Consider the following 15,500-nt stretch of genomic DNA (forward strand, 5'->3'; position numbering starts at 1 on the left):
TTTTTGTTTTTTTTTTTTTTTTTTTTTTTTAAAAGAACAAGTAAATCTGAGAGAAATTACATTAAAGGATTAAACTTTAGAACATAATATTTTTCGTCCCTTTTCGGTTTGCAAAACACATTTATATTTATTCTATCCTTTAGCTCTCTCAAATGACTTGAACTACTGTTATTATCACCATTTTCGAGATGGGAAAACTGAGCAACAGTTATTCCAAGAAACAGGTAAGTAAGTGCACTACTTGGACTTCAACCTTGGTTTCCCAACCGATAGTTGAGTGACTTCTTTCACTCACCAGTGGATTTCAATAAAGAGTGACCCAACAAGCCCATAAATGGAAGGATGAAAGGTTTGGATACAACTTCTGGGGGATGCGCATGATTTAAAGTATTTCTGTGACAGAACACTCTAAAAAAAAGATGTCTGTGAATTTAAAAATAAAGATGAGTAAGTCAATATTTAAAAATAAAGATGAATAAGTCAACATACTTCAGCCTTTGAAAATCTCCGCTGTTTAACTCTCACCTATTTTCTTCTTTTCTCAAGCCTCACAGAAGGCGCTCACAAAGTGCTACTCACTGATTGAGGAAGTTCAACGCAAAAAATACCTCAGAACGCAACCACACTGCGCAGCGCCACCACCTCAGACGGCGTTCTCTTTTCTACGGCAGGAGGCGGGGCCAAAGTTCTTCATTCAAATAAAAGACCGTGAGATTTGCATGGGGAACGGGTAGTTTGTATGCTCATTGGCTAAAAGGGCAGTGGGCGTGACACATATTACGCCCACGGAGCTCCGCCCACACAATTTGCATAACGGCCTCGGCGCGTGCAAGGGAGAAGCGGGTTTGTTTTTGAATCTGCGGAGGCGGCGGCAGTGGTGGCGGCAGCACGGAGACTGAAGCGCGCTAGACTGAGGCGGCTGCGTTGGGGACGGCTGCGCAGGACGGCTTTGTAGGAAGGGACTTGGTTCCCCCTCCCTCCAGTCCCGCCCCAAAAGGTATATGTGAATCCTAGGGGCTATTCTAACCACATTTTTCTGAAATTATTATTGTATTTCTGAAGAGTCAAGACCGCATTATGGCGGCTGCGGGAGTTGTGTTTGCGCCTGCGCGATTGCGGATCTGCGGGCGGGCGCTGCATGGGAGCACGTGATCATGCGGGGTCGGGCTCTAGCTGCAGTTGTGCAGCTGGCGGGGCGGTGGCTGCGCAAGCGCAATATTCATTTTCAAGATCTAATGTTCTTGTTGGACGCCATTTGGGTTCTAGGTTTAATTTTCCTCAGTCTTGAGGGGTTTCGTTTTGTTACCCTCCAATTCTCATATTTTTCAGAGGAAAACGTTTCTCTTATCTTGTGCTCATATACCGACCTTAAATTCTTTGTCTTTTTCTCTGATTCTCCAAGAAGTTGTAGACTTAATTTTCGGTTAAAATTGCTACTTGTGGTTCTCGGTTGTAATTTCACTTTTACTGTATAGCTGAATTCAAGTTTATATTTAGGGAGGTAAAGATCGGCACCTAGTGGTGTTTTCAAGGGAAGTGCATTTGCGTTGCATGTTTGCAAATGCAGTTTTAACCCTGTTTTTACCAGTTTTGTCGTGTGTAATATTAGATATGTGAAATATTTACAATTTAGAAACAATTTTGTTTTGGAGGTACTGGGGGATAGTGGAAAAATAATAAGGTAGTTTAAAGTGGAATCTCAATTTTCTTAAGTATTATCTTTAAAAAATATTTGATCCTTAGTCGACTTAGTTGTAATTTTAATCAATGCTGAGTATTTGAATTTTTGTTTTCATTTCTTTGATTACCTGTCCATTATTGCTTTAGGTAATAATCATTATTTCAAAAACAAAATCAGACTATTTTCTTATCATTTTGTTTTGCAATGATTAAAGTTGTAATACTTATTGGGTATTATTATTATTTTTTTAGAAAACTCCCATTTATACTAAGGCCTTTATGAGGAAATGGAATGAACTATCAACTAAGAAATCTATTGATGTTTTTAAAAAAATGTAGACATTGCTATATGTATGTGTGATATACAATTGTTTGATATAAAAAACAAATTTGGAAGTGTACTCCTGGTTTTAATTTAAGGTAATTATGGTGCTCATTAATTTAAAATAGTAATGTCGTTATATTTAAGTCTTACATAACACAATTGGGGGAAGTTATGTAAGATTTGATATGATTCTTCCATTGTGCAAATTGTTTCTTACTAGGCTGAAAACTTGTAAAAGGTTTTATAACTTCATCAGTGGTTCATATGTACAACAGTTGGTTGGTTAATAACTCAAGTTTGATTCAGTCTGTTGTCAAGTGAAGTGAATGTTGCTGTATAATTTTCCTTTGTTTGGGTTATCTTTTATTGTCTAAAACAAACACCAATAGTACTAACTAGATGTAATTGAAAGGAGTATTTTTGGATAGTGCATTTTTAAGTGGTGTCACAATGAGATGGAATGTAATGATGGGAAAGATTCTTCTTTTTTCTTCAGAATCTTAATTTGTTCTGATATAATTTCTGGACTTTTCTTCAAAACAGAGTGCATGTGGTTGTGCATTTTTGTCCCCTTTATGCTTCTGAGGGAGTTTAAAGTAACTCTTATCATACCTTAGAATTCTCAGGCTATTTCAGGTGATTTAGAGTTGAGAATATGCTGTATTTTGTACATCTCTGTGTATGTACACAAAATAACACTGATCTTAGAGCAAGGTATGCTTTTCACTTACAAAGGGAAGAAAATACTTTGGTCTATATATTTAAACTTACGTTTTCATTTGAATATACAGGTGATTGTGTCTTGGGTTAGTATTCAATATCTTAAGTGCTACTTGAAGAGTTAATTCATAATATGAATATTAAAAGGACAGTTTTGTTGTCATGAAGGTAAATGATGTATAAGGACTTGATTCAACATCAATTAGTTGTTCTTTAGTACTGTCAGTAACAAGCATATTTTTGAAATTTTTTGTTTGAGGTTATGCTACAATATTTTGACACGCAGTATATGTAAATATTAAGACTTGCTTCCTGGAGAATGAGCAAATTACTGAAATTCCTTAAAATTTTAAGAGTTCTTGTAATTCATACATAAATTTAGTTTGCAAAAAGACCCCAGTATGAATGATTAAGCCATAACACATTAAAACCTTTATGATTTAAATATAAATGTGCCATATATATCACAAAATTATTTATTTTGGTGTAGTCAAGACTAGCTTCAAAATTAGTCCTCCTGTCTCAGGCTTCCAAGTGGTGAGATGACAGTGTGCACCACCATGCCTGGCTATTTAAATATTTTAAAACTTTTTCATTATAAAACATTAGGAAAATATTAAACATTAATAAGCCACATTTGGAAAGGCTAAATATTCTGTGATTTTTGTGACTTTTTATTGTTGATTAATCTATAAATGCTTATTTATTGCTTAGTTTTTCATGGGACCATAATTTAATTTCTGCTCCCTGCCCCCCCATACTATGATCAGACCCAGGCATACACACATGCTAAACACATATCACTGTGCCACAACTCTGGCCCCACTTCTTGCTCTTTAAGCTTTATGTTATATTATGAATATATGTATTCCCATTTTGTTATTCTTTAAAAATGTTTTCAGTGATACTTTGCTGTGAAAATATCCCAAACTATCAAGTATTCTTTTCAAACATGTTTTTGAATGGCTATATATCATTCCTCTATTATAAATAATGCTATAGTGAACATCCTTCTACTTGATCATGATCCGTAATTCAGGCTATTTCTTTGAAATTAGTGTTTCAAACGGTTTTTAATTTACAAATTGATTTCTCATACCACTATCAATTTAGGTGTTTGAAAGTTATGGTAGCTCATTAGCTTTTTGTTGAGTAATAAAGTTGTTTTTCCAATATTATATATACTTTCTTATTTCCTTTCTGCAGAGAAAATATTGTGTGATGAACTAACTGCTCCTTTATTTCTCCAACTTTTTCTAGAACTGTTTTTTTCAGGAAATTTTAATGAACTTAAAAATTTTTTATTTACATGGATATATAAATGTGTAGGGCTGGGGATGTATTGGCTGAGGCACAGCAGTTGCCTGGCAGGTGTGAGGCCCTGAGTTCTATTCCTGGTACCAAAAAAGAAAAAGAGATATATTTTCATCTATTGTGTATAAAGATGGGTTGTTAGCATTCATTTTTTCTAATCATCTAATTTTCTTAGAATTTTATGCCACTCATCCATTTCTATCCATTTCTTATTGTTTTAGTTGTTTCTCTTGATCATAGCTTATTTACTGAGCTTGAGCAAACATTTATGGTTCATTCACCAGGGATATTTAATGTGAGATTCATTGGCCTCTACGAGTTCATACTCATAAGTTTGAAGAGTTACACAGATCTCCTGATGTATGCAATTTTATGTGGGTGTGCAAAAGTGCTTTTTTTCTGGGAAAAATTATAGCTTCTCTTAGTTTCTCAAAGCAGTATGTAACAGGTTAACTGTCTCAGGACCTTCTTATAGTAGTATATTTTTGTAATGCTGTGTACTGCATAAATGCAATACAACTCCTTTTCATAATTTTCTCAGCTAATCTTGTTTTGCAAATGTATGTTAAATTAATTGCTTAATTTTTGTTTTTTTAAAAAAGCCAATTAATGACTTTGCTTAAAATTACACTAAATCTAAGTTGGAGTGAATTTTTATTATACTTTTTCTCTGTATTCATGATATGGTACATGACTTTTATACTCTCCATGTACTGTTTTTAAGAATACTGGGAAAGCCGGGTGCATACCTGTAATCCCAGCACTCAGGAGGCTGAGGCAGGAGGATTGCTGTGAGTTCGAGACCAGCCTGGGCTACTACATAGTGAATTCCAGATCAGCCTCAACTACATAGTGAGACCCTGCCTCAAAAAACCAAAAAAAAAAAAAAAAATTGAAACTTGTATATCAGGCTAAGGAGTATAGCAGATTCAGGAGACAAGTTAGCACTGCTCTGTGTCCTTTCCTAAACAGCATTCCCTGTTGCCTGTGTAGTCTTCACTGGAGTACTAGGCAGTCAAGCCATGAAAAATATAGCTAAAACTCTCACACAATAATTGCTTCATTGCTAGCTGTCCGGGGCTACATGTGGCCATGGGCCATGGTTGGACGTGCTTCTTCATTGCTCTTTGAAATGCCATTTTTATAGCTTTGTGTTTGTGATTTGTGAGTGAAGTTCAATGTATCACAAATCTTTATGTTCTTTGATAGAATTCTTCCACCTGCCTTTACAGATATTAAATCATGATCAGTTAGTTTTGTGAGAATTGTTTTTTTCTGTTTTTGGATGCTATTGGATTGAACCTAGGGTCTGTATGCCAAGCACATAGTCTGCCAATTAATGTACAGTACCTCCATTTCAAGGTTTGGAATTTTTAATTTTTGATAGTCATTGTAGCATTAAAAGTTTTTTTATTATTACTCTTGTAGTACATAATGTTTACATTCTTTGTGTGGAGTTAGTACTTGTACAAGACACATCTTAATTTCTTTTTTCATTCCCTTTCCCTCCCTTCTCCACCCTCCCTCCATTTCTTAATCCCCTTCCTCTTTCAATATCTCCCTACTTCCTATTATTGTCTTTTATTTTGCTCTGTATTTATATCTTTGGTTTCTCATGTAAGAGGAACCATGTGATATTTAAACTTGTGTGTCTAGTGTATTTCACTTAATATTATGGTTTCAAGGTTCATCCATTTTCCTAGAATTTACTCCACTTTTTCTTATGGTAGAGTACTACTCCATTTTGTATAAATGCCACATTTTCTTTCTCCATTCATCTATTGATGGACATATAGTCTGCTTCTAAGATTTAGCTATTATGAATTGTGTGCCAGTTAGCATGGATATGTATATTTCTATAATATGATGTTTTAAATTCTTTTGGGAAGGTACCTAGAAGTAAAATAGCTGGAACAAATGGAATTTCTTCTTTTAGCCTTTTTGAGGACTCTCCATGCTGATTTCCATAATGGTTGGATACATTCTGGATGACAGTGTAGAAGGATTCCTTTTTCTCTACAATCTTGCCAGCATTTGTTGCTATTTGATTTTTTGATAGTGGCCATTCTTTCTGGGATAAGATGGAATTCAGTGTTTAAATTTGCAATTCTCTAAAGGGTAGTGATGTTAAGCATTTCTTCATGTATTAGCCATTTGTACTTCTGTGAACTGTCCATTTCACTTGCCTATTTTTTTGTTAGCTAGTTTTTTGTTTTTTATTGTTTTTTTGGTACTGAGGATTGAACTCAGGACCTTGCTCTTACCAGGCAGGTGTGGTGCCACTGAGCTACAACTTTTATTGGATTTTTTATTTTGAGAAATCTAATTTTTTGAGTTTTTATATATTCTGGATATTAGCCCCTTTGTCTGAGGAAATAGTTGGCAAAAGTTTTTCCATTCTGTAGGTTGTCTTTTCACTTTGTTGGTTGGTTCTTTTGCTATGCGGAATCCTTTTAATTTGTATATTCACATTTGTTGATTCTTGGAACCATTTTCCTATGCAACTGGACTTCTGTTTAGAAAGTGTTTACCTATGCCTGTGACTTCAAAGTTTTACCTGTCTGGTCTTCTATCAAGTCAGATGTTTCTGTTTTAACATTTAGTTCTTTGATTCATTTAGCTTTTAGTTTATTAAATAGCAAGAGATAGTGGTCTACAGTCAATTTTCTGAGTGTGGGTAGCCACTTTTCCCAATACCATTTATTAAAGAGGCTACCTTTCCTCTAGTGTATGTTTTAGGCCCTTTTGTCAAAGATCAAACAGTTCAGTGTGCTGGGTAGTGTTTTTTTTTTTTTTGTGCCAGTAACATGCTAGTTCTGTTACTGTAGCTTTGTAATATAATTTCAGGTCCAGGATTGTGATACCTCCTGCTTTGCTCTTTTACCCAGTGTTGTCTTTGCTATTCTGGGTCTCTTTTGGTTCCATGTGAATATTAAGATTGTTTCTAACAGTTCTGTGAAGAATGCTGTTGGTATTTTGGTGGAGATTGCTTTAAATCTATACTTCAATTTCATAATTACTGTCATTTTGACTATATCAGTTCTGCCTATTCAGGCACAAGAGCTATCTTTACGTTTTTGATGTTCTCTTCAATTTCCTTTTTCAGAGTATTGTAGTTTTCACTGTAGAGTTCTTTCCTTCCTTAGGTTAATTCCTAAGTATTTAATTTTTCTTGGTGTTAACATAAATGGTAATTTTTTCCTAATTTCTTTCTCACTGGTTCATTATTAGTGTACGTGGTATTGATTTTTGTTTTTGATTGTTTTTGGTACTGGAGATCAAACTCCAGTCCTTGTGCTTGTGAGGCAGGCGGTGGAACCACTGAGCTAAATCCTGGCCCCTGCTATTGATTTTTGAGTGCTGATTTTGTGTCCTACATTACTGATGTTAGTTATTCTGAGTCTTTGGTGGATATTTTCAGAACTTTTATGTAAAGGATCATGTCATCTGCCAGTAATGATAATTTGACTTATTCCTTTTATTTCTTTTTCTTGTCTGATTGCACTTATGTGATTTTTGTTTATTTGTTTGAGATAGGGTCTCACTATGTAGTTCAGACTGGCCTTGAATTCACTATGTAGCCTAGGTTGCTCTCGAACACCCAGCGATACTCCTGCCTTAGCCTCTGAAGTGCTGGGACTACAGGTATGTGCCACCCTACCCAGTGTATGAGATTGAGTTAAGGTCCTTCTGTACCTGTTGTCTTCGGTGTTTTTTATCATGAAAGAATATTGGATTTTGTCAAAGGCTTTCTTCTACTACGTCTATTGAGATGATCATATGATTTTTGTCTTTGCTTATGCTTGTGTGATTGTTACATTTATCAATTTATATTATGTTGAACCATCCTGGTATCTCTGGGATGGGACCTTCTTGGTCATGTTGCTTGATCTGATTTGATGATTTGTTGCATTTTGTTTGCTAGTATATTGCATCAATATTCACTAAAGAGATTGGTGGATAGTTCTCATTTTTGGTCGGATTGTCTTGGAATGAGGGTAATGGTAGTTTTTAGGAATGACCTTGGGAGTACTATTTTTCTTTCATTTTCATTAAAAAGCTATGGAGTATTGGTATTAGAACCATGTTAAAGATTCCCTGAAGCTACAGTATTCAGCAGTGAACTCATCTGGACACGGGTTTGGTTATTTGGTAGATTTCTTCCTCTTTTTTTTGGACAGGGTCTTGTTAAATTGCTAAATTTCTCAAACTAAACTTGAACTCCTAATCCTCTTGCCTCAGCCTCCCCTAGTGTTGGCATTACATGCATGTAACAGCCAGGCTGCCTCTTGAAGCGTGACTGTAAGTTCATTGAGTTGGTGGGAAATTCAGGTATAAATTATAGTGAAGATGGGAAAGAGAATGGGATATAGCTGGTGCGGCTCTACACACAGCCCTTCCCACACCTCATCCTCCAGCCAGGCTGCTTCTGCCTCTTTCTCCTCCTGGTCCTCCACTGCTCAAGTGTGCTTGCTTCTTGGGAGGCTCTAAAGCTATTTATCTGGGGTGAAGACTGGAGGCTAAAAAATCTCTTGGATCTACAGGGAGGGGGTGGTCAGGATGCCTCAGCCTGCATTGGCTTCCTGCTCCTAGTTCTAGTTGCCATGGAGGCTGGGGGTGAGACTTCGGGTGTGTAGCTCCTCCTCCAGCTCCAAGAGGTGCTCCTGCAACCTCTGTAGCACTCTCAGAGCCTAGCCAGCCTCGAAGCACGGGCGTGTTACAGCTGTATAGGGTCCAGTTGAGTCACAGAAGGCCAGCCCTTCAGTGTCTGCATCCTGTGATAGAACTACCGGAGGCGTCTGCGTGCCCTTTCTCAAGCTCCCACGCTTGGATCACAGGGCTACCTGGGCCTGTGTACTTCTGGTAGGTTTTTTAAATTACTGCTTCGATTGTATTGCCTGTCATTGGATTAATCAAGGTATTTATTTATTTGGTACCAGGGATTGAACTCGTGACCTTGTGCTTGGGCTTGCAAGGCAGATGAAAGAACCATTGAGCTAAATCCCTGGCCTCATTCAAGGTTTTTAAATCTTCTTGGTTCAGTTTTGGTAATTCATAGGTACCCAAGAATCTGTCTATTTCTTCTGAATTTTTCAATTAACGTACAATTTTGCAGAGTAGTTATTCACAATCTTTTTTATTTTTCCCAGTGTCTGTTGTGATTGCAGCTTTTTCATGTTTTATTTTTTCTTTTTGAAACAGGGTCTTCCTATGAGGTTCAGGCTGCTTTTAAATTCTCTATGTAGCACAGGCTGACCTCAGACTTATGCATAGATCCCTCTTACCTCAGTGCCCAAAGTGCTGGGAGTACATGCATGTACCTGCTACCTTTTTCATTTCTAATTGCGTTGATTGAAGAAGTCTTTTCTCTCCTTTTTCTAGTTAGATTGGCTAAGAGTTTGACTATTTTTTATTGTTTCGAAGAACCATCCTGATTCCTTTTCTTTTTTGGTCTTCATTTCATTGATTTCTGCTTTGATCTGTATAATGGTCTTCCTTGTATTACCTTTGCATGTGGATTGTTCTTGTTTTTCTAGGACTTTGAGATGCATTGTTAGGTTATTTATTTAAACTCACTGTTTTTGTGATGTGGGCATGAATTCATAGCTAAAAACTTGCCTCTTAAGACTGCTTTCATTGTGTTCTGTAAGTTCTCATGTGTTTTACTGGCATTATTGTTTATAGTAGAAACTGTCTCATTTCTTTCTTAATTTTTTTTCCTGTATTTCATTGTTTGAGTGTATTTTTTTATAGTGGGTGGCATGGCTGAGTGAGTGGTCTAAGGAGCTGGGTTAAAGAGTATTATTTAGTTTCCATACATGTGCGTAATTTCTGTGTTTTCCTTTGTGGTTGATTTCTAACTCCATTGTGGTCTGATCTGATAATATGCCTGGTATAATTTCAATTATTTTATATTTACTTAAGTTTAATTTATTGGTTAGTATTCAGTCTGTTTTGGAGAATGTTCCATATGCTGCTGAGAAGAATGTGTATTCTGTTGTTGGATAAAACACTGTATCTATTAAGTCTATTAGTTTGAAGATTAGGTTCAACCCTGCTATTTCCTTGTTGTATTTTTGTGTAGTTGATCTATTTGTGATAGTTGGGTATTAAAGTCCTCTACTATAGTTATATTTATGCTTATCTTTTTTTATGTCCAGTAGTACTTGTTTTATGAAGTTGGATGTGCTGTTGTTTGGTGCATATATGTTAATAATTGTTATCTTTTCCTATTGGATTGTTCTCTTAATATGTGACCTTCTTTGTGTCTTTTGATCAATTTTGAAGCCCACTTTGTATAAATATAGGATAGCTACATCTGCTTTTTTTTATAGGTTCCTGTTATATGAAGTATTGTTTTCCATCTTTTGATTTTGAGACTGTTTTGTGTTTATTTGTGTTTGTGTGTTGCTTATATACAGCGTACCTTTGGATTTTGTTTCTTGATCCATTCTGCTAGTCTGTGTCTTATGATAGGGAACTGAGACATTGAGAATTATTCCTGATAGCTATTGATTTATTTCTGCCTTTGCCTTCTTTTCCTTTATTGATCTCCTATCTCTCACTTCGGCTTAACTGTTTACTCTACCTTGTGCATTCATTCTGTTAGACCTTTTGTCATTGTTATTTTGTCTTTTTCTAGGATATGCTTCAGAAGTTTTTGGAGTGATAATTTAGTGAGCATGAATTTCTTTAGGTGCTGTTTATCATAAAAATATTTTATTTCTCCATCATTTTGTGTGTGTGTGTGTGTGTGTGTGAGAGAGAGAGAGAGAGAGAGAGAGAGACTCACTGTGTAGTTGAGACTGAACTGAAATTCACTATGTAGCACAGGTTGGTCTCGAGCTCACAGCAATCCTCCTGCCTCAGTCTCCTGAGTGCTGGGATTACAGGCATGTGCCACCACTCCTGGCTTCTCCATTAATTTTGATAATATTTTTCTAGGATATATCAGACTAGATTGGAAATTATTTTCTCTATGGCTTGTAACATATCACTGGCTCCTCTGGTCTTTGTATGTGTGTTTTTTAAAAAACAAATATTTAATTTTATTGTGCCTAGCACTCAAGAAGTGACTTCTTAGGTGTGTTTGATTTTGGTTATTACATTTTAAAAAATTTGCCTCAGTCTCGTTATAATTTTTTTATAATATCAGTGATAATTTTCAGTTCTCAATCTGTTTCTATAGCATGTATCCATGTTGGTTTTCCTTATTATTATTACTGCAGGCCAGGGATTTAGCTCAGTAGTTGCACTGCCTGCTTCACAAATGCAAGGACCTGAGTTTGATCCCCAGTACCAAAAAAAAAAAACAACCCAAAAAACTATTATTACTGTATTTCAGACTTTCAGGAGCATTGTTTTTAATATTTTTATTTTTGGGGGGTTACTGGGGATTGAACTCAGGACCTTGGTCTTGCCATGCAGGCGTGACACCACTGGGCTACATCCCTGGCCCCTAAGTATTATGTTTTGAAGTCTTCTGTAATTATATCGAGTTGACTTTTTAGTTTTTTTGTTTTGTTTTGTTTTGATTTTTGAGACAGGGTCTCACTATGTCATTCAGGCTGGCCTCAAACTCACTTTGTACCCCAGGTTGGGCTCAAACTCACAGTGATCCTCCTGCCTCAGCCTCCCCAGTGCTGGGATTATAGGCATGCACCATCATGTCCAGTTTGAGTTAACTTCTTTAAGTGATTTGTTGCTTTTTCTCTAGCTGCTTTTAAGATTCTGTGGTTGTTTTGAACATCTGGGATTTTGACTTTGGTTTTATTTATTTTTGTTCTCTGAGACAGTGTCTCAATATGTAGTTCAGGCTTACCTTGAACTCACTATGTAGCCCAAGCTGCTCTGAAACTTATGCAATTTTCGTGCCTCAGCCTCCTAAGTGCTAGGATTACAGGCATGTGCAACCATGCCAGCCAACTATGATATTTTGATTTCTTTCCCTTATTTGGAAAGTTTTCTGCTATTATTTCAGTTAGTAAGTTTTATTTTTTTATGCTATTTGTACTGTTTTCTGACTTCAGTAATTTCAGTTAATCTTAGATTAGTATTTGTGCCATCTAGGAGTGATTGGATCCATTTTTCATTTTTTTTTTTTTTTGTTTTTATGGTATCACTCACTAATTGATCACTGACAACAGCCCTGTTTTCTAGTTCTTTCAGTCTGTCCTTACATGTTCACTTCTGCCCAGACTTTTGATAGTTTTTAATCTCCTGAATTTCTATTGGAGCCCTTTTTATACATTGTCATCGTTTCTTTAGCTCTGTTGGCTTTTCATTGTTGTGTTTTATAGGCTGGCTGATAGTTTTCTTTATTTAGCCTATTTGGCCCAGTATCTGTTTACTTACATCTTCTGTGAGCTTGCCAAATGCCTTATTGATCTGTTTTTCTTCCCTGATATCATTTTGAATAATTTGGGTGAAATGGCTTTTGGTATCTTCTCCTTCAGTGGCCCTTGTAGTTTTTGGGTGGTAGTTTGTTGGCTTGACTTCTCATGTTTCTATTTTTTGTTTGCTTGTTTGCTTTTATTTGTTGTGTGTGTATGGCTCTGTGTGTGTGTGTGTGTGTGTGTGTGTGTGTGTGTGTGTGTTTTGAGGATTGTGGGTTGATTGTAGAGGAAAGCTTTGTTCTTAGTTTGGAGACCTTTTTTGTTAATGTCTAATTTTTGGTGTTGTCCTCTGGATGTAACAGACTTAATGTTTGCCCAGGATCCAGTCTTCTCCATTTATTTGAGATGGGAAGTTTCAGTGTATTTAGCCCAGTTTCAAGTTTTCTAGCAATGAGCCACAATAATGCTAATGACCCCAAGGCAATCCCCATTTTGGTATCACATGAAAACCAATTAATAGTAACAGGTATGTCACCTTGGCTATAATTATAAAATCAGCATCAATTATAGTGTCACATACGAACTTGAGGATTGATATTGACACACCCTAGAGATGAAAAAAGTACCACACTTAAAAAAAGAGATCTATAATTAACTATAGTATGAGCACTATGGCAAATATTGACTTACCATTAACCTATAGTAAATATATTCTAATTTTTTTTTTTTTTTTTTTTTGTACCAGGGATTGAACTCAGGACCTTGCGCTTGTAAGGCAGGCAGTGGCTCCACTGAGCTAGATTCCCGGCCCATATGTTCTAAATTTTAGGAAGACCTTTTATCTCTACTTATAGTAGAACAGTATTCAATAGCAATCTTGTAATGTTAACTAGCTACCTAGAAATTTATGAAACTTAATAAGACTTGTAAAGGTACAGGAGGTGGGAACCAGAGGATGAAAAAAAGCAAAATTTGAGAAATTAATGGAATATGACAAGGAGGAGAGAAAAGTAAGACAGACGGGGTTCTATTGAGAAGTAGAAGGAAATTAACAGTGATAGAGAACAGTCACAGGTAAGAACAAATGAGAAAAAGAAGGAAAATGACAGCAAATACAGGAAATAAAAAATAAGAAAAGAGAAAGGAGTTGAAATGAAATGGAAAAAGAGAATAGTAGAGCAAAGAAACTGAAGAGGAGGAAAAAAGGGAGAACTCCTCTGGAAACCCCAATGAAGGAAAGAAAAATAATATAAGAAAACTAGAAAGATTGATTCAAATATAAAATTCTTCTGTTATTGAATGAGTGGTGTCTCTCCACAAGCTAAGCTACAGTCTTGGGATTTAACCATTCATAATTTTCTACACCTAGCTTGAGGGCCTATGAGTTTTTTAGGTATACTTCTTGCACAGAGGTCCCTCTCTTCCCAGATTGTGGTTACCCTTGATACCAGTGCAGATTCTTCATTCTATTTGTAGATGGAGAACATGAGCAGCCCTCTGGGCTCTGCTGGATGTAGGTTCCAGCATGGGTGTTCCAGTGGGCTGTTGGACTTAATGGCTGCAGTAGCGACTGCTTGCTGCTTTCTCTCCCTATGTTTTGTCCAGGATTAAGTTGGTTAGTCCTTGCCTCTCCTGTTTCCTGCCATGGGGAAGCAGAATGTACAGCTGCCTTGGAGTTGGTCGGTGGTTTTGCCTTTTGTGAGTATACTGTGCTTCTGTGAGGACCTACTTGCTTGCACAAGGCAGGGAACTGCTCATCTGCCTTGGGTCTACTTTTGTAGTCTTGTTGATCTTGTTAACTTGTTTAATTTAAAAGGAAGGCCTGAGGATAAACGGAGTGACAGTTGCCAAAATGCATATTTTAAAGTTGTTTCTGTTTGCATTATTTTATTGAAATTATATTTCTGTGCAACTATTTGTATTTTTGTGAAAGTAGTGGCACATACCTGTAATCTTAGCTACTGGAGAGGCTGAGGTAGGAGGATTATAAGTTTGAGGCCAACTTGGGTAATTTAATGAGACCTTGTGCTAAAATAAAAAATAACATAGTGGTAGATGTTACTCAGTGGTAGAGCTCTTGTCTAGCACACATAAGCCCTGGTTCATTACTGAAAAATGTGATTTAAACATTCCTTTATTTTTTTTAAATGTGATTAAGAAATGACATTGTATACATGAGTCAAAAAAGTTATGGTTGTATATTATATGTAGGCAAAACTTTCCTGGTTAATGAGTAATAAATAAAACTAGCTTCCTGTGGAAAATGATAAGTCGTAGATAATTGTAGGGCACAAGAATTGGGACTCTGATGGGGGAGGAATGAAGGAAATCTTAGAGGAATTGGATTTTAAGGGATAAATTGGAAGCATATTAGATGTATAAGAAATAAAGAGCGTGTTCCAAATCTCAGAGGTAAGAAAGAAGATAGTTAGAACTCTAAATAGCTTTTGTTGATATACATTCCTATTTTTATCATAAGAATCAAACCTCCTGTGTTACCTATATTATATGCCTGATAAAGTATGCTATCATGTAGAAAGTTGTTTTCTTTAATTTTTAAAATCTCTTTTAAAGGCAATTATTCCTGTCTACTTTTACATTTATAATTGCTTGTGTAGTGCCATATCTGCTTCCTGGGGTTAAGAATCATGTTTTATTGATTTATCTGACAAATGTTACATTTTAAAGATAAAGTTATTAGAATTCAGTGTTCAACCACCATTGAATGTAGACAATTACTTTCCATTGTGCCTACATTAATATTTTACAAATATTGCTTATTGTGATAATAGATTTTGTTTTAGGTTGGGATTCACAGTAAGGAACCAGAATATTCTAATGCCTTTCAGGTAACTCATTATCCATAGATGTCAGAACTTCTACAAAAAGTAATCAGATATGTAATTTACTTAAGTGGCAAGCACTCACTGGATAAATTACTAAAAGATTTGAAAGGCAGCTTACATGTAAAAATTATAACAGTAAATCAACTTTTGTAAATGACCTGTATCTTGAGAAATAGAAAATAAAGAACATAAAGGAATCATTTTTGTCTATATAGGTTACTAAAATATGACTGAAGAACATAGGTTTACACATTTTTTTTTTTTTTTTTTTGTTTTTTT

General features: G+C 35.8%; 1 protein-coding gene across 1 annotated transcript in view; it reads left to right on the forward strand.

Annotated features, from left to right (window-relative positions):
* Nucleotides 1-794: 794 nt before the first annotated feature.
* Nucleotides 795-15,500, forward strand: part of Atf7ip (activating transcription factor 7 interacting protein) — a 109,024-nt gene continuing 94,318 nt past the window's right edge. Inside the window, exon 1 of the mRNA XM_010638416.3 lies at nucleotides 795-997. The gene's annotated coding sequence lies outside the window, so the exon portion shown is untranslated. The remainder of the gene's footprint in view (nucleotides 998-15,500) is intronic.

Source organism: Fukomys damarensis, unplaced genomic scaffold (assembly GCF_012274545.1).
Source record: "Fukomys damarensis isolate Sample0158 unplaced genomic scaffold, DMR_v1.0_HiC HiC_scaffold_19, whole genome shotgun sequence".
In the NCBI taxonomy this organism is placed as follows: domain Eukaryota; kingdom Metazoa; phylum Chordata; class Mammalia; order Rodentia; family Bathyergidae; genus Fukomys; species Fukomys damarensis.